Raw genomic sequence first — 23,682 nt, 5'->3', positions numbered from 1 at the left:
AGGTGGAACCTCCTGACCAATACCCCAGCGTGAACATCCCGGGCGGGTACCCAAGTCCTCTCCTCGGGCCCGTATCCTCTCCAATGGACCAGGTACTGGAGGGAGCCTTGGACCATCTTGCTGTCCACGATCCTGGCCACCTCAAATTCCACCCCCTCAGGGGTGAGGACGGGAACAGGAGGTTTCCTCGAGGGGGCCAAGGACGGGGAGCAGCGTTTCAGGAGGGAGGCATGAAACACGTTGTGTATACGAAAAGACGGGGGTAACTCCAGCCGGAAAGAGACAGGACTGAGGACCTCAATGACCTTATACGGCCCAATAAACCGGGGAGCAAACTTTTTGGACGGAACCTTGAGACGCAAGTTCCTGGATGACAACCACACCAGATCCCCGACCACAAACAGGGGGTTAGCAGAACGTCTTCTATCGGCCTGAGCCTTCTGTATGCTCTGGGACGCCTCTAGGTTCTTCTGAACCTGGGCCCAGACTGTGCACAGATCCCGATGAACGACCTCCACCTCGGGATTGTTGGAACAACCAGGTGAAACGGAGGAGAACCGTGGATTAAACCCAAAATTACAGAAAAAGGGAGAGACCCCTGACGAGTTACTGACCCGGTTATTAAGGGAAAATTCGGCGAGGGGAATGAAAGAAACCCAATCAAATTGACAGTCAGAGACAAAACATCTTAAGTATTGTTCTAGAGACTGATTAGTCCTCTCCGTTTGGCCATTGGTTTCAGGATGGAAAGCAGAGGAGAAGGACAGATCAATCCCCAACTTATTACAGAAGGCTCTCCAAAACAATGAAACAAATTGTACCCCTCTGTCAGAAACAATATTGACGGGGACCCCATGGAGACGCAGGATGTGTTTGATAAACAAGGTAGCCAACGTCTTGGCGTTGGGTAGTTTCTTGAGGGGCACAAAGTGGCACATTTTACTGAAGCGGTCTACCACCACCCACACCACCGACTTGCCTTGGGATGGAGGCAAATCGGTGATAAAATCCATGGAGATATGTGTCCAAGGTCTCTGGGGAATGGGCAACGAACGCAGTAAGCCCGCTGGTCGGGACCTGGGAGTCTTGGACCTGGCACAAACCTCACAGGCGGCGACGTAGGCCTTAACGTCTTTAGGCAAACCAGGCCACCAATAATTTCTGGTAATGAGGTGTTTGGTACCCAGGATGCCTGGATGGCCAGATAGTGCGGAGTCGTGATTTTCCCTAAGTACCCTTAGCCGGAATTGCAGGGGAACAAACAGCTTGTTCTCAGGAAGGTTCCCAGGAGCTGAACCTTGATCAGCAGCAATTTCAGAGACTAAATCGGACTCGATAGAGGAAATGACTATACCTGGAGGCAAAATACAAACAGGATCTTCCTCCGAAGGAGGGCTGGCCATGAAGCTACGCGACAGTGCATCCGCCTTAATATTTTTAGACCCGGCCCTATAGGTAACCAAAAAATTGAATCTGGTAAAAAACAACGCCCATCGAGCTTGTCTCGGGTTTAGCCTCCGGGCAGATTCTAGGAAAACCAGATTCTTGTGGTCGGTAAGGACCGTTACCTGGTGCCTAGCCCCCTCCAGGAAGTGGCGCCACTCTTCAAATGCCCATTTAATGGCTAAAAGTTCGCGGTTGCCAATATCATAGTTACACTCCGTGGGCGAAAACTTCCTAGAAAAGTAAGCACAGGGGCGGAGATGGGTGAGGGAGCTGGTACCCTGGGACAAGACGGCCCCCACTCCCACCTCGGACGCGTCAACCTCCACAATAAATGGCTCCCTTTGGTTGGGCTGAACCAGCACGGGGGCCGAGATAAAGCACTTCTTGAGGGTCTCAAAAGCCTGGACGGCCTCAGGGGGCCAATGGAGGACATCAGCACCCTTGCGAGTGAGGTCCGTAAGAGGCTTAGCGACGACCGAGAAGTTAGCAATAAATCTCCTGTAATAGTTAGCGAACCCCAAAAAACACTGTAGCGCTTTCAGGGAGGCAGGTTGGACCCATTCAGCCACAGCCTGAACCTTGGCAGGGTCCATGCGGAATTCATGAGGAGTGAGGATTTGACCTAAAAATGGTATCTCCTGTACCCCAAATACACATTTTTCGATTTTGGCAAACAGTTTGTTTTCTCGAAGGACCTGGAGCACTTTCCTGACATGCTCTATGTGGGAGGACCAGTCCCTGGAAAACACCAATATGTCATCAAGGTACACTACAAGAAATATCCCCAGGTAATTTCTCAAAATCTCATTTATGAAGTTCTGGAAGACCGCAGGGGCATTGCACAACCCAAAGGGCATGACGAGGTATTCGAAATGGCCTTCGGGCGTGTTAAACGCAGTCTTCCACTCATCCCCCTCTTTGATGCGAATAAGGTTATACGCCCCCCGTAGATCCAATTTAGAGAACCATTGGGCCCCCTGAACCTGATTAAAGAGATCAGGAATCAAAGGAAGGGGATACTGGTTCCTTACCGTGACCTTATTCAGGCCACGGTAGTCAATGCATGGCCTAAGACCCCCATCCTTCTTCCCTACGAAGAAGAAGCCAGCACCTACCGGAGAAGAAGAGGGACGAATGTAACCCTTGGCCAGGGATTCCTGGATATACTCCCTCATGGCTTCACGTTCGGGACAAGAAAGGTTAAATATCCTACCCTTAGGAAGCTTAGCTCCTGGTACCAATTCGATAGCGCAATCGTATTCTCTATGAGGCGGTAATACTTCGGAGGCCTCTTTAGAGAAAACATCAGCGAAGTCCTGAACAAACTCGGGTAGCGTATTCACCTCCTTAGGGGGAGAAATAGAATTAACAGAAAAACATGACGTACAACATTCATTACCCCATTTGGTTAGCTCCCCAGTATTCCAGTCAAACGTAGGATTATGCAACTGCAACCAGGGAAGACCTAGAACCAAATCGTACGATAATCCCTGCATCAATAGTACAGAGCATTGCTCCAAATGCATGGAGCCAACAAGGAGTTCAAAAACAGGGGTATGCTGTGTAAAATAACCATTAGCAAGAGGAGTGGAGTCGATACCCACTACCGGAACAGGTTTAGGCAAATCAATCAGAGGCATAGTGAGAGACATAGCAAATTCCACAGACATGATATTAGTAGAGGACCCTGAATCCACGAAGGCACTGCCGGTAGCAGACCTACCACCAAAAGAGACCTGAAAGGGAAGCAATATCTTAGTACGTTTCATATTTACGGGAAATACCTGTGCGCCCAAGTGACCTCCCCGATGATCACTTAGACGCGGGAGCTCTCTGACAGCATTCTTACGCTTGGGACAGTTGTTTACTTGATGCTTGACATCCCCACAGTAGAAGCAGAGACCATTCTTCCTGCGGAATTCTCTACGTTGTTGAGGGGACACGGAGGCCCCGAGTTGCATAGGTATTTCTGAGTCTTTAGGGGAGAAACGAAGCAACGGGACTTCGGGAGGCATCATGGGGGAGTCGGAGGAAAAAACACATAAACGTTCACGTTGTCGTTCCCTGAGACGTCGGTCAAGTCGTACCACTAAAGCCATAACCTGGTCTAAGGAGTCAGAAGAGGGATAACTAACTAGCAGGTCTTTCAGGGCATTCGACAGACCCAACCTAAACTGGCACCTTAAGGCAGGGTCATTCCACCGAGAAGCTACGCACCACTTCCTAAAGTCAGAGCAATACTCCTCAACAGGTCTCTTACCCTGACGTAAGGTCACCAGCTGACTCTCGGCAAAGGCAGTTCTGTCAGTCTCGTCATAAATAAGTCCGAGGGCAGAAAAGAAACAATCAACGGAGGAAAGTTCAGGGGCGCCAGGAGCCAAGGAGAAGGCCCACTCTTGGGGCCCTTCCTGGAGCCGGGACATAATTATACCCACCCGCTGGCTCTCAGAACCTGAGGAGTGAGGCTTTAAGCGAAAGTAAAGCCTACAACTCTCCCGAAAGGAGAGAAAAGCCCTCCGGTCACCTGAGAACCGGTCGGGCAACTTGAGGTGGGGTTCAAGGGGTGCGGTGAGGGGAACTACCAAGGTAGCATCAGGCTGGTTGACCCTCTGAGCCAGGGCCTGGACCTGTAGGGAGAGACCCTGCATTTGCTGAGCCAGGGTTTCACGGGGTTCCATAATGGTGTCAGGGACCAGGGTAGACTAGGTATAAGGCTTGTGAATTTGTAATGGTGGGGGGGGTAGGGAAACGGACAAGTGAGCCCTAATCTACCCGCCACTCTGTCCCTGCCTACTTGCAACGACCCGCCCTAGGCGACGGGGTACAACTGGGCGGCGGTCCCTGCGCTCAGTAAGTGCATGACAAACACGACAAACAAACAAGGGAATACAAGCAAAGGAAATGGGCAGTTGCTCGCGGAAACACCGTGAGCAACAGAGTAGTGAACGAGCCGAGTCAAGCCAGGAGAGTGCGAGGTACAAAGCGAAAAGCAGAAGAGTAGTCGGTAAGCCGGGGTCTGTATGGAGCAGGATCAAAAAGTAGCAGGAGCTGTAGCTGGGCCAGGAAACCTCAAGGAAAGAATTCACAAGCACAGATGGACAGGAAGAGCAGGCTTAAATAGACCGAGGGCGGGAGCTAGCTGAGTCTGGCCAGGTTGCGATAGGCTCTCCCACTCCTAAGCCTGCCAGCCTGAGTGGAGGAAGCTGGTGTCTGTCTCAGGGATGTACACTCAGGTGTTGACTGATTAATTCTGGGAGTTAACCCCGAAGCAGTGCCTGGCAGATCCTTTACACAAACACTGTAAAGTAAAGCACCACACACACAGTGCCCCCTGTAGATAGCGCCACACAGCCCCTTGTAGATAGTCTCACACACACACACACACACACACACACACACACACACACACACACACACACACACACCCTCTAGAAAGTGACACACACAGCCTATAGATAATTGTGTCAAACACTGTAAAGTAAAACACCACACACAGTCTCCCATGTAGATAGGCACACACAGCCCCCTGTAGAAAGTGCCACACACTGACACAATTATCTATAGGCTAACACTATAAAGTAAAGCACCACACACACACACACACACACAGCCCCCTGTAGATAGCACCACACAGCGCCCTGTAGAAAATGCCCCACACAGACCCCTAAAGATAGCGCCACACACAACCCCCTACAGATAGCGTCACACACAACCCCTGTAGATAGTGCCACACACAGCCCCTGCAGATAGCGTCACACGCAGCCCCTGCAGATAGCGTCACACACAGCCCCTGTCGATTGCGCTACACAAATCCCCTGTAGATAGCACCACACACAGCCCCTGTAGATAGCTCTACACACAGCCCCTGTAGATAGCATCACACACCCCCTATAGATAGCGCCACACACACATCTCCCTTGTAGATAGCACCACACACATCTCCCTGTAGATAGAGCCACACCCCCTGCAGATAGCGCCACACACCCACTGTAGATAGCGCCACACACACCCCCTGTAGATAGTGCCACACAAACCCCTGTAGATATCATCACACACAGCCCTCCTATAGATAACGCCACACACAGCCCCTGTAGATAGCATCACACACAGCCCCCTGTAGATAGCGCAACACATACACACACCCCCTGTAGAAAGTGCCACACACACCCCCCTTGTAGAAAGTGCCACACACAGCCCCCTTATCGATAGTGCCACACAGCCCCCCTGTAGATAGCATCACACACAGCCCCCCTGTAGATAGTGCCACACACCCCTATAGGTAACGCCACCCCCCTGTAGATAGCGCCACACACAGCCCCAGTAGATACCATCACATACCGCGCCTCCTGTAAATAGTACCACACATCCCCCCTATACATAGCACTGCACAGCCCCCTGGTAGATAGTGTCACACACACTTCCTTTTAGATAGCGCCAAACAGTGTCCCCTGTAGATAGCATCACCCAACTTGTAGAAAGTGCCACACATACCCACTGTAAAAATAACCACACAGCCCCCCTGTACATTGCGCCACCCCCCTTTAGTTAGTGCCACACTTACCTGTCTCCAGGGGCCTTCAGCTTTGTCACGGTTTGAGCTGCGATTCGCAGCAGAAAACGTGACAAAACTAAGATGTGGTTTTTGGGCAGCCATGGGACCTCGGGAGCCTCGAGCCCCCGGGCTGCCGCCCATAACTGACCAATGGGGATCCGCCACTGGTGTCCAGTTGAAATTTCTATTGAATGAAAGCACAATCCTCTAATGAAGTATATTGCAGAGGCCACCATTAGCATATTGGAATTCAATAGTAACCAGAGGTACATTTTATTGGTATTATTTTTTGTTTTATTACACATCAGTTATTATGTAAGTTATATTTTAGTCCTGGACAATGCTACAGGAAAATGGGTGGTAGAGATCTGAATGTTTTTACCTTGGACATGTGCAGACATTGTCACTTGGTACTTATAATGGGAATCTTTCTATATAAATATGTTAGCATATGTGAAATGTAAGACTGTTTACAGCTTAGTCTATTTTATGTCTATACACACCTCTCTGAGCTTTATGTGAAGATTGTCCAGTACATTGCACATTAATAAGATATATTCAGAATAACTGACCTTGTGAACCCTAATTGGAGCTGGAATAAAGAAGCCCAGCCCTGGCCTAATATATTAATTACAAATCTTTGCTGCTCTACCTGTCCTGTTAGTTATAGTGCTGAATCACTCAGCATAAACATGCACTGTATACCACATAGGGCCTCTATGTAGAAAAATATGTCATAACTAATAAAATACTGTTTTTCGTTGGTGAGAAGATTGAATTATCTCCATATCAAATAAATAGGTTTTCTACTCTATATACAGCAGTTCGCCAAGTTGTGTCTCCCCTTCTCATAAGCTGATCATGAGTCTCTAATGGTCAGTCCACACGTTGCGTAAATACTGCGGATTTTCCACAACGGAATTAGTTAGCGAAAATCCGCAGCAAATACAGTAGCAGCAAAGTGGATGAGATAAAACAAATCTCATCCATACGCTGTGTAAATACTGAGTGGAAAAAAACGCTCAGAAATTAATCTGCAGTGCGGAATTTTATTCTGCAAGCATGTCAATTGTATTTACGTAAACGCTGCTTATTTGTTGCAGGATTTCCCCCTTTGAATTCAATGGGGAGGTAAAACCCACAACAAATAGCAGTTGTTGCGTTTTTTTTGCGGCGGATTTGCAGCGATTCTGCTGCAAAAAACGCAACTCAGAAAAAAAATATCTTATACTTACCCAGGAGTCTATGTTCCTTCCTCCAGGCGAGCCTCCTGGAATTACATTTCATCCCATATGACCGCTGCTGACAATCACAGGCTCTAGCGGCAGTCACATGGGATGAAACGTCATCCCAAGAGGCCGGCCTAGATGATGTCAGATGGCAGAAGTGTGGCAGTGCTGCAGTTTTCCGCAGCGGACACTCTGGGCGAAAAACTGCTCCACAGTTTGGTGCGCTTTTCCGACTGGAATTCCCTGCGAATTCACTGCAGTCTTAGTCAGGGAGACTGCAGTGATTAACCCCTTAATGAGACAGCCTAATTTGGCCTGCAGGACATGGCAATTTTCGTTTTTTACTGTAAACTTTATATTTTTCCGCCAACTTTTTTTCTGGAGCGAGATGTTGGAAGAAAAAAGCAATTCCGCCATTGTTATTTGGGTTTTGTTTTTACGGTGTTCACTATGCTCTATGAATGACATGTTAACTTTATTCTGCGGTTCAATACGATTATGGCTATACCAAAGTTATAAAGTACTTTATGATTACTACTTTTGAACAATTAAAAATATGTTTTTGTGTTGTCATCTTTGCTGGACGCAGGAGCAGAAAACGCAACATCTGCTATTTATTGCGGGTTTTACCTCCCGAGGTGTTGGCTGTATAATACAATTATATTTTCTGTGGCCCTCTGTGTAGATTTCGGGTGCTGCTAGTAAAATTCCCACCCCATCATACTGCCAGCACATGTTGCAAGTGACTATAAAGTACATTTATCTAATTTTGCAGGTACTGAATAGTTCCCATGACATACATATATAAGGTACAGTAAAGCACGATTCACCTCTATGGGGGCTTTGACAACATGGAGGTATTACAGCGCCTTAATTTAGTCTTGTGTATGGGCTCTTAGAGAAAGTATATAGCACTGTATCTTCAAAGAAATTTCTCATTGTCCGACTCTTCCTGCTATCCCACTTCTCCTATTCTACATGTTCATGTGACAGTAGCATTGGGTAGTGGGCCAATCCCTTCCCATCTTGGTCATATGTCACCTTAACATGAGCACTCCATCAAAGGTAGGACAAATAAATCTTACTGTGTTAATCTATCCTTGTTTTACCTGGGCAGCCTTTCAACAGTTTGGTCAGGTAATTTGGAGAGGCGCCACTAATATGCTAGTTGTATCTTTAATAATATAAATAATTTTTTTGGTGTTATTAAAAAGACTTTAAAAAGTTTCAATATATGTTGTCATATCCTTACCCTTTAAGATATTTATTTAATCAGCAATCTTTAATATATTTATTCATGCAATTTATTATTTCAGTGTATTATGGTCCTATTAATTTCATACTAGAATATTCATTTTCACATTTTCAACGTGTTGTCCTTGCATCATAAAGAAAAACCTTGTATGGTTTGTGTAAATGTGTTTAGTTCTCAGCTTATTATTCAGGTTAACGCAAAGTAACACTCAATTACAGCCATTACAAATTCAAGCTTAAATAATTTTTTCCTTATATATATAAAATATAGCCCTGTTCAGATATTTTTCATTATTGGAACCAGGGACGTAGCTAAAGGCTCATGGGCCCTGGTACAAGAATTCACCTTGGGCCCCCCTATCCCTCCCCAACACCACCAGACTCCTGCAGAGTTAAAAGTATTTTCCATAAAACTTATCTATTGCACAGTGAATGTTATGCAAGTTTCTAATATGCTGTTTTTCAGTTTCTTATCAGTTACAAGATCTCTGCTTGATGTTTGGGGATAAAAACATTCTTGTTTATATCCAGAGGCTGAAAACCAGTATATAACTAGTCCTGCTCTCGGCTGAGAACTGGAATTGTATCCAGTCCAGACTATGCTCTGTGAGCTAAATATATCAGCAGCAGCATATATCTTTCTCCTGTTTGCTACAATGTATCAGTGTAGGTAAAATATGTCAGCCTGGAGTCCTGGCAGTGAATTGGATACAACTGGGCTCCAATCTTAGGCCTCGTTCACATCTGCTTTGGAGGCACCGTTAGGTGCCCCCATCGCAGATCCGGCCGAGATTACCGGAGATTACCAGAAATGAAAACGCAGCATGATGCGCTATTGTCTACGGTAAAATCACGGACACCCCTACGGAAAGCCGATAGAACCCATTAAAGTCAATGGGTTCCGTCAGCCACCGACGGTGCCCATTGTGCAACCAAACTTTTGCTTCTGTCATTCCCTTGTTCTGCTCCTCTGTCAGAGAAGGACAACGGAGCACAGCGATGCAGTTGTGAACGAAGCATTAGCTGTGGGAAGTATTAGATCCATACCAATTTTCAGCCTCCTCATGTAAATGAGAATGTTTTCATCCACTGAAATCAGATAGAGGTCTTGAAAATTAAAGAAAATGTAGAATTAAAAAATAAACTATAATAGAAAATTGCAATACATTTCATAATACAATTAAACTTTATTTACATAAAGCCAGAAAAACATTAAGACGGTCTAATTGCTGTGTAAACAAAGACTGGTAGGGGACAACCAGAGCATTGGCACTGGAGCAGCGGGGGATTATAATGTGTTTTTTGTTTTTTTTATTACATATTCTGCTGCCAGATCCTTCAATACTGGGCATCCCCTTTACCCCACATGGAAAGTTAGGGGCCAACTGATGTTAATGTTACAATAAACTCTGCCTTAGTAATGGACGCTGTCAATCAGCCAGCGGCCATTACTAAGGCAGTAGTTATAAAGTTAAATAAAAAAACAGAGACATAGAAAAAATATTTTATTGAAATAAAAAAACACAGCACAACCCTCTTTAACCATTTTCTTTATATTAAAAAAAATGCCATCATCTAAGTAGTCCTCGATTCCGAAGTAGTCCAACAACCAAACCTGTAAAAAAATACAAACACGGAAAATTTAAATTAGTAACACATAAAAAAGCAAGACAATTATACTTTCCTGGGTCCAGCTCTGGAGCCGCAATGTCAGCGAGCTATGCTGTTTCCATAACTTTGGGAGTTATAGGGGGCATCAGCACTAAAAGTGCCTAGGGCAGCATCAACTCTACACACGGTCCTGCCTGTTTCTAAGCCTATCATCTCTGATACTGTCTGTTTGGCCCTATATCTAAGCCTATCATGTGTGATTCTGTCTGCAGATCCGCTGTTTCTAATCCTATCCATAGCTAAAGGGGTCTTAGTGCTATCGATATTCTGTCTCCGATACATACAGTATATACACACACACACACACATTTTGTGGGGGAAACATATGTGTTGGGGCTATTGCCCTGGCGTTTTAAGAATGTAGCAACGCCCCTGGCTGCTAGTGCTGCATCGTTGGGTCACTTAGGAGACCCAACTATGCAGCTGAAAGATGCGGGCCTAAGGCCACGAAGAGAAGTTGGGGGGGCCGAGAAAACTTTTGCACCGGGGGCCCATGAGCCTTTAGGCACACCCCTGGACTTAGACCTAATTTGTTCGCCAGGATGTTGCGGTGAAGCGAGCCAGCATATAAAAAGTGTGGTGCTTTTGCACCTGCCTGCCCCTATCTCTCTCTCTTAGGTAAGCCAATATACATTTTCCTAGCCCATGAACATATGTAATGTAACTAATTATATGGAGTACATAGGCAGTATAATTTTGATCTATACTGCACATATACTATGTGTCTTATTGTATAATAAACTACAGATTAAGACAGATATGATTTCCTACTATTCCTATACTAGGGTGTCAGAAAACAATCTCATCAGTTACACTAATACCTAAGTAATTCTGCATTTGTCAGAACACCCCTTTAATCTACTAAACTCAGCTACTACTACTCATCTTAAATTAGGCAATGAGGTGACAAGAAAACTTCTCCAGAATATTACTGTTCTCCATTATTCTAGGCGTTGGCAAGAAAATTATTTTATAATTAACAATATGTTTCTTGGTCTGCAGAAGATCGTGAACAAAAGTTGTATGTCAGGAACTAGAAGTCATCCAAGTAAGTTGTTGTAGACAACAGGTAACATCACTTTGGAGTGAACATATTTTGTAGACAATAAGGTCATTAAGACGGCAAACATTTCAGTTACTAAGTTTCCTTCTTTAAATACAAAGGCCTTTCTTTGTTTCACCGTAGTTTACATTATTAGCTACATATTCTAGAATGTAATTGTTCTAATTATACAGAGCTCTAGTGAAATACAACACAGCACAGTAAGCTTTTGTCTGGCATTTTAGTGCAATGCTGGCTATAGTCATGAGGTAAATGTTGACAGAAAATGATTAATCCGGCCGTTATCACCCCAGTCCCCAACAATAAAATACACATTTGGCTCAATACTTCTATAGAGGGAGGAGTTTTGAGCAGAAATCATAAATCTTTGCCACGGCTCATGTTGGAAATAACAAAAGATCAATGGCTTTAAAAGATCCAACAAAACCTATATCCTTCTTCTTCCAAATAAAATCCTAGCAAATTCTGACTATGACCTTATACTATATGACCTAGGTTTCTGACAACAAAACATTAACGTCTGTGGCCAGAATCCAGGGGCAGGTCAAGCTTTCTTGGTGCCCAATGCATGGTTATAGGCCAGATAAGGCTCATTTAAGGTGCCAGCACCATGATGGCTTGCTGCCTGTTGGTCGCACCCATAATATTAGACCTTATAAGTGCACCACAAAAAGAACATTCCCCTCCAGCATACTTACTGATATAAAGACAGATTAAAATGGCAGTTTCTAGCAGGATGCAGACCAGCTACAACGTTATAAGGAGAGAGAGCACCTACCATTCAGGATGGTCTGGCTGCTTAATATTACAACTGCACATGATAAGGCCCAAACAGGCTGAATAATAGATAAAATTACTCTTGGTGGTGTCCTTCTGTTTGCATATGAATTTATTCATACTTGTATTTTTTTCCTGTCTTTGATTTGGTGACGATGACCTTAAAGCGTCGGTCGACCCCCATCCCGCTGCTGGTTTTAGGCGGCGACTATGTGGAGACGTGACCTTTGTTCTCGATGTAGATGCAGGTCCCAGATCCTAAACTTTCATCTATCAGACATGTATGGCATACCCACAGGATGCCTGAGATGGGAATAATCCTATAAATCTTTCCTTTGAATAAGCTAATTATAAAAATAAGCAGACTGAGGCCCCATGCACACGACCGTAGAACCGCCCGTAATTACGGGCCCATAGACTTCTATTGGCCACGTTTACCTTCCTGTTTGCTTATGGGAAGGTGCCCGGGCTGTTGAAAAATATAGAACATGTCCTATTGCAGACCGTAATTACGGCACGGGCAGGCCCATAGAAGTCTATGGGGCTCCCATAATTACGGGTGGCTACGTGTGTGCACCCGTAATTAAGGGAGCGTTGCTAGGTGATGTCAGGGGATTCCCCTGTCTGCAGGCTCATGCCGGATTAGAATTTTTTAATAATTAGAAACATTAGAAATCTATATTGTGAGCGCCGCGCATGGCACTCCAGCAGTAGTCACTGTCCAGGGTGCTGAAAGAGTTAAACGATCACTGCTGGATAGAGAGAAGAGGCTGCACTTATCGGCAGTAACTCTTTCAGCACCCTGGACAGTGACTATCGCTGGACAGTGAGTACCATGCGCAGCGCTCACAATATAGACTTCTAATGTTTCCTTCATAAACCTGCAACAAAAAAAGTTTGTACTTACCCAGAACTCCCTGCTTCTTCCTCCAGTCTGGCCTCCTGGGATAACTTTTCATCCCATGTGACCGCTGCAGCCAATCACAGGCTGCAGTGGTCACATGGACAGCCGCATCATCCAGGGAGGTCAGACTGGATGTCAAAAGAGGGACGCGTCACCAAGACAACGGCCGGGGTACGTATGAACTTATTTTTCTTTCTATCGCTGCGTTCCGCTGCGGAAACTCTGCCCAAAAGGGCTGCCCCTTTTCTCTATCCAGCACTGATAGAGAGAAGAGGCTGCCAATCAGAGCTGGATAGAGAGAAGAGGCTGGCAATCAGTGCTGGATAGAGAGAAGAGGCTGGCGATCAGTGCTGGATAGAGAGAAGGGGCAGCCAATTAGTGCAGTGCAATATCTCTATCTACGTGTAAAGAGAAGCAGAGAAAACGGGTCTGTAAATACGGGTGGAATACGTGTGACTACGGACCTGTATTTACGGGCACGGGTCCGTAAATACAGGTTAAATACAGGTTAAAAATGTGTGACAAAGGACCCGTATTTACGCCAGTATTTACGGGAGGAAAAAAATACGGTCATGTGCATGGGGCCTGAGACAGAAATTAATGTTTTCCTATGTTAGTATTAGTTTTGAATGTTTTTTTTTCTTTGTAAATAGCTGCTACTTAAACTTTAGTACAATTATTTTTTTTCTTTTAATTGATGAATATGTTCAGTGGCTGGTTTTAGATTTTTCTTGGGTTTTTCTATGGCACTTTGGTCCTTATAAAAATCATACAATGGATAATAAAATTACATCAGTTTCCATCTTTGGTTCAATCTAAAAAAGCGATCACAAAATCTAATTCCCCAAAAACCTGTCACTCACCTCATACCTTATCCAGTGACAGTTACCGGCTGGCGGCTGCAGCGTTCCAGCTGTGTCAAGTTACTGAGCAAACTATCTCACCCTTCTTTGCTTCAGAATTGTCCTCTTGCTGGCGAGTATGGCTTACTGCTTCTAGCAGCTTGCCATGTCGCCCACTGAAATGGTCAGTCCTATGTAAATAAATGTACATTCTTTATGTTCTGTATTATTCCTGACTTTGATTTTTACTCTGACCCTGACTTTAACCTTGGCCTTGTTACTTGATTCGGCTACTGTCTGTCTCTGTCTGGCTCTTTTGGGTTTGTTGTCTGTTAATTGTAGTTCTTCTCTTTGTTTGGAGCCCTGTGCTGTCCTCTGACTACGTTCTTATCTTATCCACTGGCTTATCGTATCCTGACTGCTCTCCTTGTGATGATGCTTGTCTCTGACCTTGGCAGCATACCTGCCAATAATCAGTGACTACTCTGGGAACAGAGATTGGCTGTATATTTTTGCTATTTGTTGGAAGGTTAAAAGGTTTACGCTCTCAATTTTTGTGTTTTTCACTAATTTAAAGCTCAATAAAAACGCCTTCAACATCTAACGGTGATAGATATTATCAAAGAACTTCAACTCATGCTCAAGAACATCTGTTCCCGTCAGAATCAATGTTCGTCTATAACATATTGTCTTGAGAGGGTTCAATTAAGTAATGTCTCATAGTTAATAAGTGTCCAGTTATACAGAAACTTTTAATTTTGTGAGAACAAATATTTCTAAGAAGCTATTTTAATTAAGATACACAGATACAGTACTGAAATTTCCCAATGTAGGTTATTTAAAGAAAATAGACATTAATACAATGTATTCTACTGTATTATTCCAAAACGCCTAGTGCAAAAATACACAAACATGTTGATGGCAGATGCTCAATATAAATACCCCATAAATTAAATTGTATGTGATAGATCCCAGGAATCTGATGTACAGCTTCCCTGCAGGAGCTGTCAGGGCTATACAGTTATGTTGTTATGCAGAAAATCATTAAAGGATCACAGGGTGGAAATATAGCTAGAAGTTACTTATGAAATTCCTCTTTCCTGTAGTCCAAACAGCAGCACAAATATATAGTATGGGGCTATATCCCCCTGCCTTCTGCATGCTGGGACCAGTGACACGAAGAGTTAAAGTTATAAAGGCCCCTTACTCCGTCCCTACATTGTGTTTAATAACAAGATGACTAAGGAAATACTGCTAAGCCAAACTTTTTATTGTGTGGGTTACAAACTTGTGCTGCTGTTTGGACTACAAGAAAGAGTGGGGGTATGTTCACACGCAGTGTTTTCAGGCGTAATTCGGGTGTTTTACGCCTCGAATTACGCCTGAAAAAATGGCTCCATTACGCCTACAAACATCTGCCCATTGACGGCAATGGGTTTTACAATGTTCTGTTCCCACGAGCCTTTATTTTACACGTCGCTGTCAAAATACGGCGCGTAAAATGACGGCTCATCAAAAGAAGTGATGACACTTCTTGGGACGTTTGTGGAGCCGTTTTCCATAGACTCTATTGAAAACAGCTCCAAAAACGGCCGAGAAAACGCAGCGAAAAACGCTGCGAAAAACTTGAAAACAGCTCCATATTTTCAGACGTTCAGTGTGTGAACATACCCTAAGGGTATGTTCACACGGCCTATTTACGGACGTAATTCGGGCGTTTTTGCCCCGAATTACGTCTGAAAATAGCGCCTCAATAGCGTTGACAAACATCTGCCCATTGAAAGCAAAGTGCAGACGTTTGTCTGTTCACACGAGGCGTAATTTACGCGCCGCTGTCAAATGACGGCGCGTAAATAGACGCCCGCGTCAAAGAAGTGACCTGTCACTTCTTTGGCCGTAATTGGAGCCGTTATTCATTGACTCCAATGAATAGCAGCGCCAATTACGTCCGTAATGGACGCGGCGTTCAAGCTCCTGCACATGCCGTTACGGCTGAAATTACGGGGATGTTTTCAGGCTGAAACATCCCCGTAATTTCAGCCGTTACGGACGCCCTCGTGTGAACATACCCTTATTGTGTAAGTAAATTCTAGCTATGCTGGTCATCCTGCACAACAGCATGATCTAAAGGGTGGGAAATTCCAGCATTTAAAACAGAACGGCCAAAAGCATAATCCTCGCTGAATAGTCCAATCCGTAATTATATGGGCACGTTCAGACGTGGCGGAATTTTTCCGCTGTAAATGTTGGTGCAGATTTGGGGCAGTTACGCAACGAATCTGCACCAACATTTGCATATTTGACAGGTAATTCAGACGTTGCAGAAAACACAGCGGACTTGCCAAAGATTTCAGTTTTTGCATTGCAAAGGCTGAAATCCGCAGTGAAATTCTGCTTCTTCTCCGCAACAGACAGTGCATGCTGCGGAGGGAAAATTCTGCAACACAGCCTATCGTTCACAACAGAGTTTTCTGCAACGTCTGAACTAACTTGCCTAAAAATTTATAGAAACAAATGTAAAAAACGTCCGCTGCAGAATTCCACTGCAGACTGTCCGCAGCGGAATTCCTCAGCAATTCTGCCACGTTCAAAATGGAAGTGTTAGGGATTATTCACACACTTAACAAAAAATGGCTGAAAATACAGAGCTGTTTTCAAGGGAAAACAGCCCCTGATTTTCAGCCGTTTTTTTAAGCAACTCGCGTTCTTCGCAGCGGTTTTTTTTACGGACAATTTTGGAGCTGTTTTTCTATAGAGTCTATGGAAAAGTGGCCCCAAAAACAAAAACAGCTGAAGAAGTGACATGCACTTCTTTTTCGCAGCCGTTTTTTTACGCGGCAGTTTTTAAAAACGGCCGTGAAATAAACGGCCCGTCGGAACAGAATGCCATTTTCCCATTGCAATCAATGGGTAAATGTTTGGAGGTGTTCTGCTTCCGATTTTTCTGGCGTTTTTCGGGCGTTTATGGGCCGAAAAATGGCCGAAAATAAGCCGTGTTCACACACAACAAAAGGAGCTGTTTTTTTATTGAGTCAATGAAAAACGGCTCCAAAAACAGCTCAAGAAGTGACATGAACTTCTTTTTACGGGGCGTCTATTTACGCGCTGTTATTTGAAAATAAGGCGTAAAATAACGCCCAGTCAGAATAGAACGCCGTATTTCTCGTTAAAATCAATGGGCAGATGTTTGTAGGCGTTATGCTTCCGATTTTTCAGCTGTTTACAGGATTTTTACGGCCCGAAAAACGGCTGAAAATAGCCCGTGTGAACATACACTTAGGCTTACTCAAAGAAGCAGCTCTGCAAATGCTTCCTATTGGTACCTGAGCTCACTTTGCCCAAGAGGCTGCTGTAACTCTTGTAGAAAGTCCTTCCACCTGATAGCAAATGGCGATCACCTATCTTAGCCATCTGGCTATAGAAGGTTTAGATGACTTTAGGCCCTTTCTGGCACCTTGTATCACCACAAACAGATGATCTGTTTACCTGAATTGTTCTGTTCTTGATAGATAAATTCTGAAGCACCACCCCACTTCCAAAGTCTAAAGCTGTTCTTCCTTTTTTTCAGACTGGATTCCTACCGAATACTGGAAGGGCAATCTTCTGATTGATATTCATGAATGAAGGGCATTTTGGCCTGAAGGCCACTTTATCATTGTGAAAAGACAAATATGGCTTTTTAGAGGCCAAGGCTTTAATCTCACTCACTTTCTTGGCTGAAGTAATAGCCATGAGAAATGCCACTTTGCACGAGAGATGGTTGAGATCCTGCAAAGACTCAAACAATGTTCATACAGTTTTCTAAGCACCAGAGAAAGATCCCATCTAGGAAAAGGATTATATCTTATTGGTCATAGCTTCTGTATGTCGACAACAAATCATCTCAAAAGAGGATCCCTTACCAAAAGTTGCCCCAGGAATGCTGATAGTGCTGATATTTGTACCTTGATGGTGTTCAGGTTTAAGCCTTTGTCAAAGCGATCTTGCAGGAATATAAGGATCTTTGGTATAATGGATTCCCCGACTGCAGCTCCCTCAAAATAAACCATCTTTTAAAGGTGTTAATGGCACAGGCATCAACTTTGCTGGTTGCTTGGGTCCGGGAGCACAGTAAGGTGGAGACTACTCCTTCCGATAGGTCCAAAGTACTCAGTAAAGGCCACTGAATCACCATGCCATCAGGCAGAATCTTCTGAGATTTTTGGACAACTGGCTGTACTGGGACACCATTTCCGGTCACAGTGGGAGCCCCCAATAGTTGCCATGGCTCATTTTGAGAAATGGGGAAACCACGCTCTTTTCTGAAAAAAGGGGATGACGGCAATCACAGAGGCATGGACTCATTTGATCTCTGCCAGAACTCTTGATCTCATCAGCACGTGAGGGAACACTTAATGTAGATAAAAATCCCAAGGGATGAAAGGTGCATGCAGGGCATATGGCTGGATGGGACGGTATAGTGAACAGAACCTCCTCATCTTGGTGTTCATCCTTGTTGCCATCAGGTCTATCTCAGGCAGTCTCCATTTGATCACTATCTGTGGTCCATATATTGGTCCATATTGTCACGGTACGAGGTGTGAACCCACTGGGCCGTACCGCGTAGCAGGATGGCAGCTGGCCAAACCAGTAAGTACACAGTTCGATAGTTCAGCGAGAGTACCTGAGGCAATCGTAGGCAGTGGTGAGATGGACACGTCCAGGGCCAGGCGGCGGGAAGTCGTCCGGTGAGGCGTAGCAGGGCAGCGTAGGCTGTAGCACGGCAGGTAGCACAGCACGGCAATAGCACTAGGTAGCACGGAAACGGGATACGGGATACAGGAGCAAGGTACACTGGGAGGCTGGAAGACACTGGGAGACCATAAGCAAGACGAACAATGGGAAAACTAACAACGCTTTGGCAAAGGGCAAGAGGGCAGAGCCCTTTTTATAGTCCAAGGCATCCTGGGCCAGATTGCAGGTTTACTGCAAAAACGCGCGCACTGGCCCTTTAAGGCCGTGCATGCGCCGGCGCGCGCCCCGGCCGGAGACACACAGAATCCGGAAGTGACTGCCGGCGCCTGCCTGCGGGATGACGCTGCAGGGAGGTAAGCTGTCCATGGCCACGGCCGTTGGGGTTAACGACCGAACGACGGGCCGTGGCCATAGACGTTACAGTATCCCCCCTCTTACGCCCCCTCTTCTTGAGACCAGAGCGAGAGAGAAATTTCCTCACGAGGACAGGAGCACCGATGTTCTCCTCTGGCTCCCAAGACCTCTGTTCTGGACCCAACCCCCTCCAGTCCACCAAATAAAATGTCCTTCTTCCCACCTTCTTGGTAGCTAGAATCTCCTTTACCTCGATAGTCCCTGATGAGCCGTCAGGGACCACTGTGGAACGAGTCCTGGAGTAGCGGTTCAGGACCACAGGTTTTAGCAGGGAGACGTGAAAGGAGTTAGGAATCCTGAGGGTAGGGGGGAGCCGAAGCTTGTAGGATACCGGGTTGATTTGTAGCAGGATTTCTAAGGGACCAAGGAACCTCGGAGCAAATTTGCACGACGGCACCTTCAGCCGGATATTCCTAGAAGACAGCCAGACTTTAGTCCCTGGAAGGAACTGCGGGGGCACCCATCTTCTTGTATCTGCCTTTCTCTTCATGCGGTCCACCGCCAAAAGGATAGAAGATCGGGTCTGTTGCCATGTCTGTAGAAAGTCCCTGAAGGTGGAATCGGCTGCAGGCACCTGGGACATTGTAGAAACAGGAAGAGGTATACGAGGATGTTGGCCGTAGGCGATGAAGAATGGGCTGGAGGTGGTCTACTCACTGGTGTAGTTGTTATAGGAGAACTGCAACTGCACCCAATCATCATGGCGCCTGGACACAAAGTGGCGTAGATAGTTCTCCATAATCTGGTTAACTCTCTCGACTTGCCCATTGGACTGGGGATGATAGGCCGAAGAGAAGTCCAATTTCACACCAAGGAGCCCGCAGAGTGCTCTCCAAAACTTCGAGGTGAACTGGACACCTCTGTCTGAGACAATATGCAGGGGAAAGCCATGCAGACGGAAGATGTGCTGTATGAAGAGGTCAGCCAATCGCGTAGCAGGCGGCAAAGCGGTCAACGGAATGAAGTGAGCCATCTTGGAAAATCGATCCACCACCACCCAGATCACACTGCAACTCGCAGAAGAAGGAAGATCCGTGACAAAGTCCATAGCGACATGTTGCCACGGGGCAACGGGCACAGGCAGTGGTTGGAGCAGACCAGCAGGTCTGGAGTGAGCAACTTTATTTGCCGCACAGACTGTGCAAGAGGAGACAAAGTCCATGACATCTTTGGGGAGCGTGGGCGACCAGAACTGACGGGTGATTAGATCTTGGGTCTTACGAGCACCCACGTGACCTGCCAGCTTAGAACTGTGACCCCAGCGAAGAATTCTTCCTCGGTCAACCAGACAAACAAAAGTCCTACCTGGAGGAATGTCTCTAACTTGCAGGGGATTCACAGAGAAGATGCAGGATGGGTCAATGATATTCTGTGGAGATTTCATGGCGTCTTCAGTCTCAAAAGATCTAGACAAGGCATCGTCCCTCACATTCTTGTTGGCGGGACGGTAGTGGATTTCGAACCGGAACCGAGCAAAGAACATTGACCACCTGGCTTGACGAGGATTCAACCGCTGGGCCGTCTGTAGGTAGGTCAAATTCTTGTGATCCGTGAAGATCAGGATAGGATGAACTGCGCCTTCCAGTAGGTGTCTCCACTCCTGCAGAGCCAGTTTGATGGCCAGTAACTCCTGGTCCCCAATCGAGTAGTTACGCTCTGCGGAATAAAACAGCTTGGAATAGTAGCCACATACCACAGCCTTGCCTTTTGATCCTCTCTGGAACAACAGTGCACCAGTACCCACCGAGGAAGCGTCCACCTCTAACGAAAACTGTAAGAATACATCCGGATGGTGCAGAATGGAGGCAGATGTGAAGGCTTTCTTTAAGGATTCAAATTCGGCTTCAGCCTCCGGGGTCCACATCTTGGCATTCATACCTTTCTTAGTGAGGGTGGAGATAGGGGCTGTCAGAGAAGAGAAGTTGGGGATGAAGAGTCGGTAGAAGTTGGCAAATCCTAAGAAGCGTTGTATGGCCCTTAAGCCTTGGGGGCGTGGCCACTCCAGGACGGCCTTTACCTTCTGGGGATCCATCTTGAGGCCCTGATCTGAGATAATATAGCCCAAGAAGGATAGAGACCTCTTCTCAAACACACACTTCTCCAACTTGGCGTAAAGGCGATTGTCTCTTAGATGGAGCAACACCTGGCGGACATGACCTTGATGAGTTACTGGATCTGGGGAAAAAAATCAGAATGTCATCGAGATACACCACAACAGAAACATAAAGGAGATCACGAAAAATGTCATTGACAAATTCTTGAAATACTGCGGGAGCGTTACACAGGCCAAAGGGCATAACTAAGTATTCGTAATGCCCATCACGAGTATTAAAGGCAGTCTTCCATTCGTCACCTCGACGAATCCGAATCAGATTATAGGCCCCCCGCAGGTCCAGTTTAGAAAAAAATTTCGCCCCCCGTATGCGATCAAACAGTTCAGAAATTAAAGGCAGAGGGTACCTGTTCTTCACCGTCATCTGGTTTAGGCCTCGGTAGTCAATGCAAGGTCGTAACGATCCGTCTTTCTTTTTAACAATGAAGAACCCTGCTCCGGCCGGGGAAGAAGATTTACGAATTAAACCCCTCTCCAGGATCTCCTTAATGTAAGCCGACATGGACTGGGTCTCTGGCAAAGAGAGAGGCTACACTCTACCACGAGGGGGAGACGATTCCAGAACCAGGTCGATCGGGCAGTCATATGCCCGGTGTGGCGGCAAGGTCTCGGCCTCCTTTTTATTGAAGACATCGCCGAACATGGAGAAACAGGGAGGCAAACCTGCCAACGACTGAAGAGGAGCAGGCTGTGGCGACTGGATATGACTCAGACAGCGGTAAAGACACTTCGGACCCCACTGGAGAACCTCTCCGGAGTTCCAATCCAGGACGGGGGCGTGCAGACGAAGCCAAGGCACGGGGTTGACGGCCTTGGACAGAACGAACAGGGAGATGAGTTCAGCATGAAGGACTCCCACTTGGAGTCTCAACGGTTTGGTTGCGGACACAACTGGGTCCGGTAATGGCAGTCCATCCACCGAGGCAACGATCAGCGGCCTTTCAAGCGGGATAGTGGGCAACTGTAGGAGATCCACAAGATCCTGGCAGATGAAGTTGGCTGCAGAGCCGGAGTCCAGATATGAGACCTGATGGGGCCTCTCGCCAGCAATGATGGTTACAGGAATGAATAGTTTGGAGAAGAGTTCTTGCTTCAGTGTGTTGACGCCCAAGTTTGTCTCTCCAACCAAACCTAGGCGCTGGGGTTTTTTGGCTTGTGAATGGCACAGATGCACAACATGGCCAGCGAGGCCGCAATATAAGCATAGTCCAGAGGTGCGCCTGCGCTGTTTCTCCTGAACCGATAATTTTAGGCGGTCAACTTGTATCGGAACCTCGGGCAAAGCAATAGAAGCAGGCAAGAGAGGTTGCTGAAAGTTGGGCGCCAGTCTAGGACGCCGGCGCTCCTGATGAACCTCGTAAGATCTCTCCCTCAGCCTTATGTCAACCCGAGTGGCAAGCAGAATCAAGTCGTCCAAAGCGGAAGGCAGGTCTCGAGCAGCCAGTTCGTCCTTGATCTCAGGCGACAGGCCATGCCAATAGGATGCCGCGAATGCCTCATTGTTCCAGGATAGCTCTCCTGCCAGAGTCCGGAACAGAATCGTATACTCACCCACGGAGGTGTCCTCTTGGCGAAGGTTGAAGATGGCGGTGGCGGCTGATGAGACTCGCCCCGGCTCCTCAAAAATGGTTCGGAATATTCGTGCAAACTCCTGGAAGTCTCGGGTCTCGGGTCCCTGACGTTCCCAGATAGGATTAGCCCTTGCCAGGGCCTTGCCGGTTAGGAGGGAGATGATGAATGCGATGTGGCATTGGTTCAGAAACCCCCGACAAGCACTGGCGTCTCCATTGAACCGAGAGGGCAATGGCAGCGAGAACCGAGGATCCATACAGGAACTGCCAGGAGGAGTAACAGGAGGGTCAGCTTGAGGAACTTGCATAGAAGCAGGAATAGAAGCAACTAGCGTCCACGGCCACGAGGAGCTGATCCTGCCTAGCTCGAAGATCCAGCAGGTCCGCCAGCATGGCATGGGAGGGTGTCAAGCCCTTGAATTGGCCAGCGGGGTCCATGGCCAGCGTGTACTGTCACGGTACGAGGTGTGAACCCACTGGGCCATACCGCGTAGCGGGATGGCAGCTGGCCAAACCGGTAAGTACACAGTTCGATAGTTCAGCGAGAGTACCTGAGGCAATCGTAGGCAGTGGCGAGACGGGCACGTCCAGGGCTAGGCGGCGGGAAGTCGTCCGGTGAGGCGTAGCAGGGCAGCGTAGGCTGTAGCGCAGCACGGCAGGTAGCACAGCACGGCAAAAGCACTAGGTAGCACGGAAACAGGATACGGGATACAGGAGCATGTTAAGGATCTGCCAGGCACAGCTTCTGTATCCACGCCCATAGGTAATCAGTCTGCACCTGCTTCTATGTTTGTGAGACTGACTCCATCCTCCACCACTCAGGATGGCAAGCTTAGGAGTGGGAGAGACTATCACAGCCTGGCCAGACGGAGCTAGCTCCCGCCCTCTGTCTATTTATACCTGCCTTTCCTGTTTCTCCTTGCTTGTGATTCTTCTCTGTTGGTTTCCTGGCCCTGCTGCAGCTTCTTGAACTACTTGTCCCTGCTTCGTATTGACCCTGGCTTACTGACTACTCTTCTGCTCTGCGTTTGGTACCTCGTACACTCCTGGTTTGACTCGGCTTGTTCACTACTCTCCTGCTCTGCGTTTGGCACCTCGTACTCTCCTGGTTT

Source organism: Rhinoderma darwinii, chromosome 2 (assembly GCF_050947455.1).
Source record: "Rhinoderma darwinii isolate aRhiDar2 chromosome 2, aRhiDar2.hap1, whole genome shotgun sequence".
NCBI classification, from domain to species: domain Eukaryota; kingdom Metazoa; phylum Chordata; class Amphibia; order Anura; family Rhinodermatidae; genus Rhinoderma; species Rhinoderma darwinii.
The sequence above is the reverse complement of the archived record's forward strand: the minus strand, read 5'-3'. Positions refer to the sequence as shown.